Below are 12845 nucleotides of genomic sequence, written 5' to 3'. Positions count from 1 at the left end.
CAGCACCGCATAATAAATAAAGGTCCATCAACAACTAAAAAATTACCAAAAAAAGATGAGGATGAGGCTCAGTAGTTAAGTGCCCCTGGGTTCAATCCCTAGTACCAAAAAAAGTTATTTTTAATAATGACGTTCTTTTGTACTAACAATAATCCCATTAATTCACAAAATCAATAAAAAATATTTTACCATCTGGAAATAAAGTTAACAAAATGTGTGGGTCTTATATGAAAAAAACTATAAAATTCTACCAGGGAGCATAAAGTTCTAGACCAATGGAAATCAGAGCTTGCTTTAGATGAGAAGATCCCATAGCATGGGAATATTAATGATCTCAAAATTTGCCTACCAAGTAAATATCATCCTAATGAAGATCAAAGTGAGATTTTATTGCCAAAATGATTGTAAAATTCAACTGAAGAAACACATGCATAATTTTCATAGCAAAATCACTAACATTTATGGACCACTTACCACGTGCTGGGTCCCATCTGAGGACTTGTTATGCTGCATCTCATCTTCACAAAAACACCATGAGGTAAATATTATTAGTAACACTGTATAGATAAGGAAGCAGAGGTTCCAAGAGAGAACTAACTTGCTCAAGGTCCCATAGTAAGTGCCAAGCTGGAATTAAAGCTCAGAATGGCTGACCCCAAGCTCTGTAAACTTAACCACTCTGCTCTGCTACCAGGAGAAGTTTTAAGATTAATAAACTGGGGTTCTACCAAATATTAAAATGTAATAGTCAGCTACAAAAACTAAAACATTATGATTTTGAAAAGAACAGACAGACCTATTAAACTGAACATAGTAGAGCCACGTGATGGATAAGGAGTTCTAAGGACTGGCGTGCCAGCTGACATTTCACACTGGTAGAGAAAAATTGAACATCATTAAGCAAAATTGGACTAACCACAGGTCAGCCATTTGGATTAAAAAATAAGTTGGAACTCCACCTCCTTCCTTAACTCTAAATCTACCTAAAACAAAGATTTACATGTGATGAAAGAAACAATAAAAGTGTTTGAAGAAAAAAGTGAACATGTTTATAATCATGGAATTGGAAGTCTTTCTAAGCATGATATGAAAATTTTTTAAAAATTAAGTAGGTGGGGGTCACAAGCGGTAGAGCACCTGCCTAGCATGTGCAAGGCTCTGGGTTATATCCTCAGCACCACATAAAAATAAATAAATAAAATAAAGGTATTACTAAAAAATAAATATTTAAAAAATCACATAGGTGGGCATGGTGGCTCATGCCTGTAATCTGATGACTGGAGGAGGCTGAGGCAGGAGGATCACAAGTTTGAAGCCAACCTCCTCAATTTAAGAGAGACCCTGTCTCAAAACAAAAAAGAAAAAGGGGCCATGCATGGGGGTGCACACCAATAATCCAGGCAGTTCAGAAAACTGAGGCAGGAGATCATAGGCTCAAAGCTAGCATCAGCAATTTAGTGAGGCTCTATACAACTTGGACACTGTCTCAAAATAAAAAATAAAAGGGGCTGGGATGTGGCTCAGTTGTTAAGTACCCTGGGGTTCAATCCCTGGTATCAAAAGAAAAAAGGTTGAGGCCTAGGGTTGTGGCTCAGCAGTAGAGTGCTCACCTAGCACATGCAAGCCCCAGCTCATGCAAGTCCCTGGGTTCAATCCTCCACACCACATAAAAATAAATAAAATAAAGGTATTGTATCCATCTACAACAAATAAATAAATAAATATATAGTATTGAGAATGTAGGCCAGTGGTAGAGCGCCGCTGGGTTCAACCTCCTGTACCACATTAAAAAAAAAAAAAAGATCAGTAAATCAATAGATTTGACTACGTAAAATTAAAATTCTTATATGGCAACAATTTGCCATACATAATGTTAGAGATAGACAATACTTGTCACAAATAACAAAGGATTAAGTATCCTAATAAATGAAGATTTGTTAATAGTAGGAGGGCTGGGGATATAACTCAGGTGGTAGAGTGGTTGCCTCACATGCACAAGGCCCTGGGTTCCAATTCCCCCCCAAAAAAGAAGTAGGAAACGTGGTCAAAAAGAGAGGCAAATGGAAATAAGCACTTGAAAAGACTTCCAACCTCATTAGTTATCTTGGAACTACAGAATAAAACAAAGTTCATACACTACTTTTCAGTAGATGAGATTGGCAAAATCTAAAATGATTGGCAGAATTTAGTTTCAGCAGGGATACAGGGAAATGGGCACCATTTACAAACTGTTCTTTTTTTTTTTTTTTTTAAAAGAGAGAGAGAGAGAATCTTTTTTTTTTTTCTGTAGATGGACACAACACAATACCTTTATTTTTATGTGGTGCTGAGAATCGAACCCAGGTCCCACCTGTGCTAAGCGAGTGGTCTACTGCTGAGCCACAATCCCAGCCCCTTACACACTGTTCTTGAGTGTGCAAATTCATAGAGTTGTTTTAGAAGGTGATTGGGCAATATGTAAAAGAATTATTATTATTTTAGTTGTAGATGGACACAATATATTTATTTATTTTTATGTGATGCTGAGGATTGAATCCAGTACTGCACATGTGTGAGGCAAGTGCTCTACCACTGAGCCACAATACCAGCCCAAAAGAATTAGTCTTGCTCTGGGTGTAGTGGGATTTGAACACAGGTCTGGGTGACATAAAAAATTATGGGGACTGGAGTTGTGGCTCAGCTGTTGAAAGCTCACCTAGCACATGCGAGGCCCTGGGTTCAATCCTGAGCACCCCGTGAAAATAAATAAATAAATTAAATAAAGGTATTGTGTCCAATTACAAATATATATATATATATATATATATATATATATATATATATATTTTTTTTTTTTTTTTTTTTTTTTTAATAATGGGAAACTCTTTTTTTTTTTTTGTACCAGGGATTGAACTCAGGGGTACTCGACCACTGAGCCACATCCCCACCCCTATTTTGTATTTTATTTAGAGACAGGGTTTCACTGAGTTGCTTAGCTCCTCGCTTTTGCTGAGGCTGGCCTTGAACTTGCAATCCTCGTGTTTCAGCCTCCTGAGCCACTGGGATTACAGGCATGCGCCACTGCACCCAGCAGAAACTCTTTGATGTAATAAATCACTTAGAGATTTATCCCAGGGAAAAAATGAAACAAATGAACAATTCTCTTCAGTCCAAGGTTGCTAAAACAGCATTGTACAAAATATTAAAAATCCAGAAATGGCCTCAATGACTATCAAGAGTGTTAAATAATTTCTGGTACAATGCAATAGAATATTAGACAACCATTAACAATATAAATCTGTATATATTAAGTAGATATATGTCTGCAACATGCAAAGTAAAAACAACAACCAAGTAAAAACTACAACAACAAGGTTGTTGGAGTGTTGTTTTTGTTCTTGATGTTGGCAAATGAACCCATGGCCAGGTGCGTATTAAGCATGATCCTATTCCTATCACAGATTTACACCCCCTATGTGTACTATGAAGGTCAAATTAAAAGGGTATGCACATAAGATCCCTTATAAGAGTGTCACCAGCTCTGGGAAGTGGAATTTCCAATGATTTGTAATTATTTCTGTAGTATTCGAATTTACCATTGGAGTACATAATTTTTATACAAATAATTGGTAAAGCTCACTGCATAGTTATTTTAAAACTACTTTTATACAAATAATCGGTAAAGCTCACTGCATAGTTATTTTAAAACTTAACTGAAACACCTACTCTATAGCCTAAAAATTCTATATTATCACATTTTCCCCTACGTAATACAAGTGAGGGTGTTATTCATTCATTTTACAAATGAGCCAACCCAAGACTTAGAAAGATTAAACAACTTACTCTGAATTTATCAGTATTTGGTTTTTGGTTATTTGAGGGGGAGACTGTTTTGTTTTGTTACAGTACTGGGGATTGAATCCTGAGGCACTATACCACTGAGCTACATCACTAGTCCTTAGACAGGGTCTCACTAAGTTGCTGAGGCTGGCTCCAAACTTGGAGCCTCAGCCTCAGCCTCCTGCTGCCTCAGCCTCTCAAATCACTGGGATTATGGGCATGTGCCACCATGCCCAGTTGGATGTATCAGGATTTGGACACAGGTCTGGCTTACATAAGAGTTCTTTCCATAATGCTGCACTGCTACTAATAATATCACTATTAATATTGAATAATATATGCCTCCTATTATGTGCCTAGTGTCAGGCACTTGATGGATGTTTCTTTAATCCTTTCAGCAGCTCTGCAGAGTTGATATTAACCTGCCCACAAATGTACAGGAGGTTGCTACAGGTAGTTAAGTACTCACCCATATTTATCTGGCTCTTAAACCTCCCTGCTCCTTTTTTTTTTCTTTTTTTGTGGGGAGTGAATCCAGGGGCACTTAACCACTGAGCCAATCCCCAGCTCTTTTTTTTTGTATTCTATTTAGAAATAGAGTCTGAGTTACTTAGGGCCTTGCAAAATTGCTGAAGCTGGCTTTGAACTCATGATCCTCCTGCCTCAGCCTCCCAAGCCGCTGGAATTACAGGCGTGGGCCACCGTGTCCAGCTCCCTACTCCCTTTTGCCATCTTTCCTGCTGATCTGGTAGCATCCTCTCTTCACATTTCCTGAACACTCTGCTCCTCAAAAAAGTCCTTACATCTCCATCTTACAGCTCTTTGCTTTGATTATAGCACTTATACATAGATTATACATTTAACCATAATGCAGATATTACTTTTATTGTATAGTATTTATTTATTTTTAATATTTATTTTTTAGTTTTAGGTGGACACAGTATCTTTATTTTATTTTTATGTGGTGCTGAGAATAGAACCCAGTGCCTTATGCATGCTGGGCGAGTACACTACCACTTGAGCCACATCCCCAGCCTCTATTGTATAGCATTTAAATAAGAATCTTAGTTAATCTCCCAATTACATGCCTGTAATCCCAGCGGCCTGGGTGGCTAAGGCAGGAGAATTGCAAGTTCGGGGCCAGCCTCAGCAGTTTAGTGAGGCCTTAAGTGACTCCAGCTCTGAAGCCTTTCATAGTCTCCTGGGGCAGAATAAAACCAAGCAGCCAGACACCTGCACAGTCTAGCCCTCATGAGCCTGGCTATGAGTATCCTGGAACCCTCCTGTGCCCTCCTGGCCACACTCTTCCTGGACCATGTAGCTCAGCAGCCCCAGCATTCAGCAGAATGAGCCTGGTGCAAAAGAGCATCCATAAATGCCACCTAAGGGAGGAGAGATCAAAACTACACCGTGAGAGTCAAAGATGTCGACCAGGCAACAAGAAAAAGTCTTGGAGACAAGTGCAATTTAATTGGGCAGAGATGAGGTAAAGCTTAAGGGAAGGCAATAGGCCGGCACTGTCACCTCGAGACCTATCTCTGGGCAGTGCTGTTCAGCTTCAACCAGTACCTAATCCCAGCTGCTGCCACGTATGGGGAGCGTACCACGTGCCAGCCACTGCTTTTCCCATGTTCGTTCTTATTCGTGTAGTTTGTGTGTTGTTTTTGGTGGTGCTGAGGATAGAACCCAGGGGCTCTCACATGCTAAGCACATGCTCCACCACTGAGCTACACCTCCAGCCCCTATGTATCTTTTATTTAATATGATTGCCATAAATATTATTTACTTTTTGTCTCCAGTAGTTCCACACAAGCTCCGGGAAGGCGAGGGTTTTTAAATCTGTTGTGTTCAGAACAGTGCCTTACACACAGTAGGTACTACAAAGGTCTCTAATGAAATCTAATACTCCCATGCTTAGCATGCAATATATTTCATGTGTTCTTTTTCCCATTTAAAAAACACAATCTTTAAAAAAATTTTTCAGAAAAAAATATGTAATAAACTAGCTGGTCATAGTGGCCCATGCCTATAATCCCAGTGAATCAGAAGGCTAAAGGAGAAGAATTGTAAATTGGAAGCCAGCCTGAATAACATAGCAAGTCTCTGTTTCAAAATAAAAAATATAGCTGGGCCTGGTGGTGGCACATGCATGTAATCCCAGTGGCTTGGGTGGCTAAGGCAGGAGAATTGCAAGTTCAGGGCCAACCTCAGTAGTTTAGTGAGGCCCTAAGTGACTCCGTGAGACCCTGTCTCTAAATAAATACAAAGAGGGCTGAGGATGTGGCTCAGTGGTTGAGCACCCTTGGGTTCAATCCCCAGTCCAAAAAATAATAAAATAAAAAAATAAAAAAGGCTGGGGATGTAGCTCAGAGGTAGTGTACTCCACCTTCAATCCCTAGTATCACAAAAAGGCAAGGGGAATAGCTCAATGGTAAAGCACCCCTGGGTTCAGTTACCAGTACCACAAATAACAATAAGCTGGGTTGTGGCACTGTAGTCCCAGCTACTTGGGAGGCTGAGACAGGAGGAGATCACTTAAGCCTAGGCATTTGGGGCCAGTCAAGAGCAACACAGCCAGACCTTGTCTTAAAAAAATAAATAAGTCGCTAAATTCTCCACAGAGCCCCAGGAGGAGGATTTTAACCCTACTTTACAGAAGGTAAGTTGAGATTTAGGAGAACAGGCAACTTTTCCAAAGGTGCAGATCCAACAAAAGGTACAGCCATGACTAAAAATAGGTCAGTGGTCTCATTACATTTGCAACTGCCTGGATTCAGAAATACCCATCCGGGCCTTGAAGTGGGAGTCACCACCTGCCTCAGGACTCCTTAATTGACAATGAGTTCGCCATCACAACAGTTAACATTCTCTGAGCCTTGGCTGCACAGCAGGCACTGTTCCAGCCAGGCACATGCTTTGACTCACAGCAACTTAGGATGCTATGATCTGTTTTTGACAGTTGAGGAATTTGAGGCCCCAGGGAGGTTAAATGTTTCTCAAATTGCAAAGCTAGTAAATGGTGAGTCCAGAAGTCACAGCCCAGTGGTCTGGGTCCAGCCTCCACACTTTTCATCAGCACCCCGCTGCTGTACTCACACGGTGGCTGCCCTGTTCTAGGATGGCAAGCCAGGGGTTGGAGCAGAAGGAGGGTGGTGTTTTTGGAGCATGTCTACTGCTTGGCCTGTCAGACTTGCTCTTGGGTTTTCTATTCATGTTATTCTCTTAAAACCCCACAATGGGTGCAGTGGGCATACCTGTAATCCTAGTGGCTTGGGAGGCTGAGGCCAGAGGATTACAAGTTTAGAGCTGGGGCTGGGGATGTGGCTCAAGTGGTAGCACGCTCGCCTGGCATGCGTGCGGCCCGGGTTCGATCCTCAGCACCACATACAAACAAAGATGTTGTGTCCGCCAAAAACTAAAAAATAAATATTAAAAAATTCTCTCTCTCTCTCTCTCTCTCTCTCTCTCTAAAACAAACAAACAAGTTTAGAGCCATCCTCAGCAACTTCATGAGACCCTAAGCAACTTAGCAAGACCCTGTCTCAAAATGAAAAATAAAAAGTACTGGGGATGTGGCTCAGTGGTTCATCACCCCCTGGGTTCAATCCCAGTACTGGGGCAGAGGAACTTTATCATCACTTGTGAAGTTACACATAAGAAAACAGGTTTCTGAGGTGGCCCAAAATAGCTAGAAGGAGAGTGAAAGTAGATTAGCAGTTGCCTAGAGCTACAGGCTTGAGAGGAAGTGGGGAATGGCTGTTAATGGCTGCTTTTTGGTTTGATGAAAATATTTTAAAATTGGTGGTGGTGATGGTTGCAAAACTGAATATACTCTAAAATACTGAAATGCACACTTTCAATGGGTAAACTGATGAAGATACGAATTGGGTGTCAACCTTCTTTATATATAAACAGAGATATGAAAAATTGTGGTATATATGTGTAATAAGAATTATAATGCAAAAAAATAAGAGAGCTCATGTATAATGGCATAATTTGGCGTGAACATACTTTGTATACAGAGTTACAAAAAATTGTGCTGTGAATGGATAATTATGAATGTAATGCATTCCACTATTGTTATACATGAAAGAAATAAATTTTTAAAAAAGTAATGGTATTACAAAGTGATATGCTACATATGAAAAATAGACATAATAAACAAATACTTGAAATTAATGAAATTGATGATATGAATAATAATGTTGACTTACTTCTTAGAGCATGTTAAGATATTATGAAAAAACAGTATCCATGAAAATTAATAAATTGTTGAATTTGGATTAAAAAAAGAATTGTAATGCATTCCACTATCATGTATTAAAAAAATAAAATCAATTAAATAAAAAAGGGTGAATTGTATGATAAGTGAATTTTATCTGAATAATTCTTTGTGGGATTCATTTTGTTTTGCAATACTGGAAACTGAACCCAGGGTCTCACCCATGCTAGGCAAGTGCTAAACCACTCAGCACATCCCCAGCCTGTTTTTTGTTTGTTATTGTGTTTTGTTGTTGTTAAGGGGAGGCCACATGAAAGGAAGTGGCAGAGTAGAATTTCAAATCAAGTCTTGGAACTATTGTTTCTTCTTCTTTTTCTCTCACCTCTCACATCTGATTACCAGCAAACAAAACACTTCTGTCCCCCACATCTTGGTCCAAGTCACCTTCTTGCATCTGAACTATAGCACCTCCTTGGTTCCCACCTTGCTCCACATGGTCTGTCTCCACAGAGCAGCCAGAGGATCCATGTAGAGCACTGCTGTCAGAACATCTCCCTCTTCTGCTCAAAATCCTCCAGTGGCCTAAAAATACAATTTCCTGACAGTTCAGTTTTGGCCCCATCCATGCCCACTACCCGCTCAGCACACCTGCCCCTTGCGCTCCCCCCCCCCGCCCCCGCCTGGGCCTTGGCACCTCCTCCAGGCACTAGATGTTGGCCAGGCTTGTTCCCTTGTTTCACTCAGGCCTCTGCTCTAGAGATGCCTTCCCTGACCTCCTAGTCTAGCCTAGCCACTCCCCAAGCATGGCACTCTCTAGCCCTGACCTGCCTTGTTTTTCTCCAGAGCACTCTGACCACCTGGCACAGCACATATGACTTGGTTAACAATCATCTCCACCACTGGATGTGACATCCCTTGGAGCAGGACTTCACCCTGTTTCCCTAACACCTATAACAATGGACACTATGTAGTAGATGCTCAAAACATGAATACATGTAACACATGCCTATAATCCTAGCAACACGGGAGGCTGAGGCAGGAGGTTCACAAGTTCAAGGCCAGCCTCAGCAACTTTGCAAGGCCCTAAGCAACTTAAACCCTGTCTCAGAATAAAAAAATAAAAAAGGGCTAGAGCACCCCTGGATTCAATCTCCAGTATATAAAAAAAAAAAAAAATACATGAATCTGATGCCAAAACCTGGCTTCTCTCACTTCTAGATTATCCCTAGGATAATCTAGCAAAAGGCTGATCACTACATTTAACATGTACCTCACCAAAATCTGGGACCCCCTCTGTCATATTGGTGCCACTACTCACCTTGACTTTTCTAATTTGCGAATGGTGATAATTCCTTATCAGAACAGGAGTTTGGGAAGGCCTTGTATTAGCCATAACCCATATAAACAGCATATGGAAATCTTTTGTTTGCCTAGTCAAGGAAGATGCATTTCACAACCAATAGAAGAATTTTATTGTTCCCAAATGCAGAAAAGCAACCACCTTCCAGCCTGCTACTCTGAAAAGTCCTAGGGCTCATTCCTAGGGAACTGAGACCTTAGAGTCAAGCTGAAGTGCCCCTTGGAATTCCTCAGAGAGTGAGCTATGCCACAAAAAAACCTTGGCAGACTAGAATTTGCCAAATGAGCCAAGAAAACCCGTGTGAACAGCAGGCAAACTCAAAGCAGACACTTAGTGAAATTGTTTTCTATTATCTCAAAGTGTAAAGAGGGCTGTGCTTCACCCCCCCCACACACACACACACAAAGCCTTCCAGTGCTGTCCCTTATCTACGACAAGTGCCATGGAGTCAGACCCTTCCCAGCTCTGTTCTCCATTCTCCAGTCCAGGACTCACATGTGCACCGTTCAGGTTGTTCCCTTGATCTGGCACACTCTTCCCTCCTTCCCAAGTAGGTTACTCTTCCTTCTCTGCAAAACTTTCCTCCACCTCTCCAGGCACTGGGCTTCTTCCTCTGACAATTTGTTTTGAGCCCTAGCAGAACAGCACCCAGCCAACCATCCAACTCATCTACATTCTAGGCTCCAGAAGACAATAGATCATGCCCTCAGGGAACGTGGCAGAGACAGATATAATTGCAAACTGGGGAAAGGGCTTTTAGCCATATAGCCAGGTGGAGAAGAGGGGGGAAACAGAATAGTTAACTGGGGAGGGGTTCTCTGAGGAGCTGATGTTAAAGTGGTTCCTGACAAATAAGTAGGAGTTAGTCAAGCGGAAGTGTTTCAGGCAGAAGGCACAGTGCAGGTGAAGGTGCTGGCCAGGAACCCAGTAGAAGCCTGTGTAGCCCAACCTTGGAGGCCTGGAACAGTGGTGAGGAGATGAGGAGGCCTTCTCTGAGGTACCAAGGGTCCTGAATCACTGCCTTTGTATTTCTGCTTTTCTCCTCAAAAGGGCTATATATCCTACTCCTCTCCCTATCTCCAGTGAGAACAAGATCCCTGGTGCATGATGGGCTTTCAGTAAGTGCCTATGAGCTTTTAACAAGTGCCCAGATGCAGCGAGTGGCCTCTTGCTCTGCCCACTCCCCACCCCAACAGCAAGTCCCAGTTGGCTCACCTAACTGATGCACCCAGAGACCGGTTAACCACAAGACTAGTGATAGAAACCAAGGCTGAACAGGAGCAGCTGCAAGAGCCATGGTTATATGCTTCACAAATGCCACTGCCAACCAAGCTGGCAGATGTGACCACCACATGGTCCTTGGAGACCAGGTTCTCAGGGTAAAACTTTATAATTAGATGGCAACTCTAGTCTAAGAGGGCCTGCCAAAACCCAGAGGCCAAGATAATATTATCAGTTTGAAGTTCAAAATAGTTTCCAAGATTTACTAATTCTCAGGTTTTTTTTAAATAATAATAATCTAGAAGATGAGAACAAAATTGAGTGGGCAGCAATTTACAAGTTGCCTGGATGTCCTGTCCTGTATCTCCCCTGATGAAAATTAGTCCCTGGCCTAACCCTGAGATTCTGACATTTTCAAGAACACATAATTCTTTAAATCACCCTTTGAACTCTCGCTAATGGATTCTAAGCTATTTTAAACTAATAATGACTTAGGCTAAGCCAAGCTATGTTGTTGTTGTTACTGGGGATTTAACCCAGGGGTGCTCTACCACTGAGCCACATCCCCAGCCCTTTTTATGTTGTATTTTAAGACAGGGTCTCACTAAGATGCTTAGGGCCTCACTAAGTTGCTAAGGCTGGCCTTGAATTTGTGATCCTCCTGCCTCAACTTCCCAAGATGCTGGAATTACAGGCATGCACCACTGTGCCCAGCTTAAGCTATCGTTTTTAATTCTTTTTCTTTTTTTTTTTTTTTTGTTTTTAATTCTTTTTCAACAGAAGTAGGGAGGGTAAAGGGACGTTACACATGGTTGAAGGACACCTTATGAAGAAACATAAGAATGTTTGTCTAAGGCCATTGCCCTCTTTGTGTTCTTTAAATTTCTTTCTTTCTTTTTTGTGTGTGGTGCTGGGGATTGAACCCAGGGCCTTGTGCATGCTAGGCAAGCACTCTACCAACTGAGCTATCTCCCCAGCCCTTAAATTTCTTATTGGTATTTTTTTTAATCTTATACTATAAGATTTTTTCTACAGCTGTTCTCTGGGCATTAATTTCCCACTAGTGAGAGTAAAAAAGGCCTGCAGGGGACTGGAGGAACAGTTTATTGTAGTGTTTGCCTTGTACATAAGAGGTCATGGGTTTGATCCCCAGCATTGTCAAAAAATTAAAACAAAAAGACTCTAGACACTTTGTGAAATAATTCTAGAGGACTTTAAAAATGCTGTTCCCCATCTCTTTGCAAATTCCATTCCCTCCTCTCCTCCGAGAGCACCCAGCTACCCCCCCTCCAGTCCTCTAGATCTCACCATAAATACCATTTCTTCAGAAAGTCTTACCTTTATATACCTACCCTCTCTCAATTAGGTCCATATCCACTGCAGTAGCACATGCCTTTAATCCCAGTGGCTTGGGAGGCTGAGGCAGGGAGGATCACAAATTTGAGGCCAGCCTCAGGAACTTTGCAAGGCCCTAAGCAACTTAGTGAGACCCTGTCTCAAAAAAATAAAAAGAGCTATAGATATAGCTCAGTGGTAAATTACACCTAGGTTAAATCCCCAGTACCCTAAATAAATTAATTAAATAAATTAGGTCCCCACTATTATATCCTATAATATTACTTCATGAGATTTATTACAATTCATACTTACATGTGTGTGTGCATTTAGTCAACATTTACTCCCCATTCTTGCCCCTTACAGTGCAGCTCCGTGCAGGCAGGAATCATGTTGCTAATACATCTGAATACCCAGTGCCTAGAACGGCTTGGCACACAGTACATACTCAACATTTGTTAATTGGTTAGCTGCTTTTCTTTAGGGTTTTCTAAAGATGACATTCCCAAACTGACTTCTAGTTTCTTGGGATACAAATTCTTCATGGCATCTTCTCAACAAAGGGTCTTATCGCCACACTGACCACCCTATTCAATGCCTGCTCTAGTGCATACACCATGCTTGTTGCTTTAGATATACTGTTAAGGAAGTGCCCTTGTAAGGTGGGAATTATCTCCCCACTTGACAGATAAGGTCCCCAGGGTAGAGAGGGGTAAATTAAATTCCTTATAGTCATAGAGCTAGCAAGCACTGGCAAGGCCAGTAGTCAAATTCCAGAATTGGTGCTTCTACTCAGTCCAACCTTACTACTCCTGGAGTGCACCCCAGCAGACCAGACCCGAAGAGTATGAGAAACCAGAAACCAACATGTGGCCCATTTCTGTTAAT

This window comes from Marmota monax, unplaced genomic scaffold (genome assembly GCF_021218885.2).
Source record: "Marmota monax isolate L192 unplaced genomic scaffold, Marmota_monax_Labrador192_F-V1.1 WCK01_AAM20220418_F8-fsc00014, whole genome shotgun sequence".
Lineage (NCBI taxonomy): Eukaryota > Metazoa > Chordata > Mammalia > Rodentia > Sciuridae > Marmota > Marmota monax.
Note: the sequence above shows the minus strand (reverse complement) of the source record.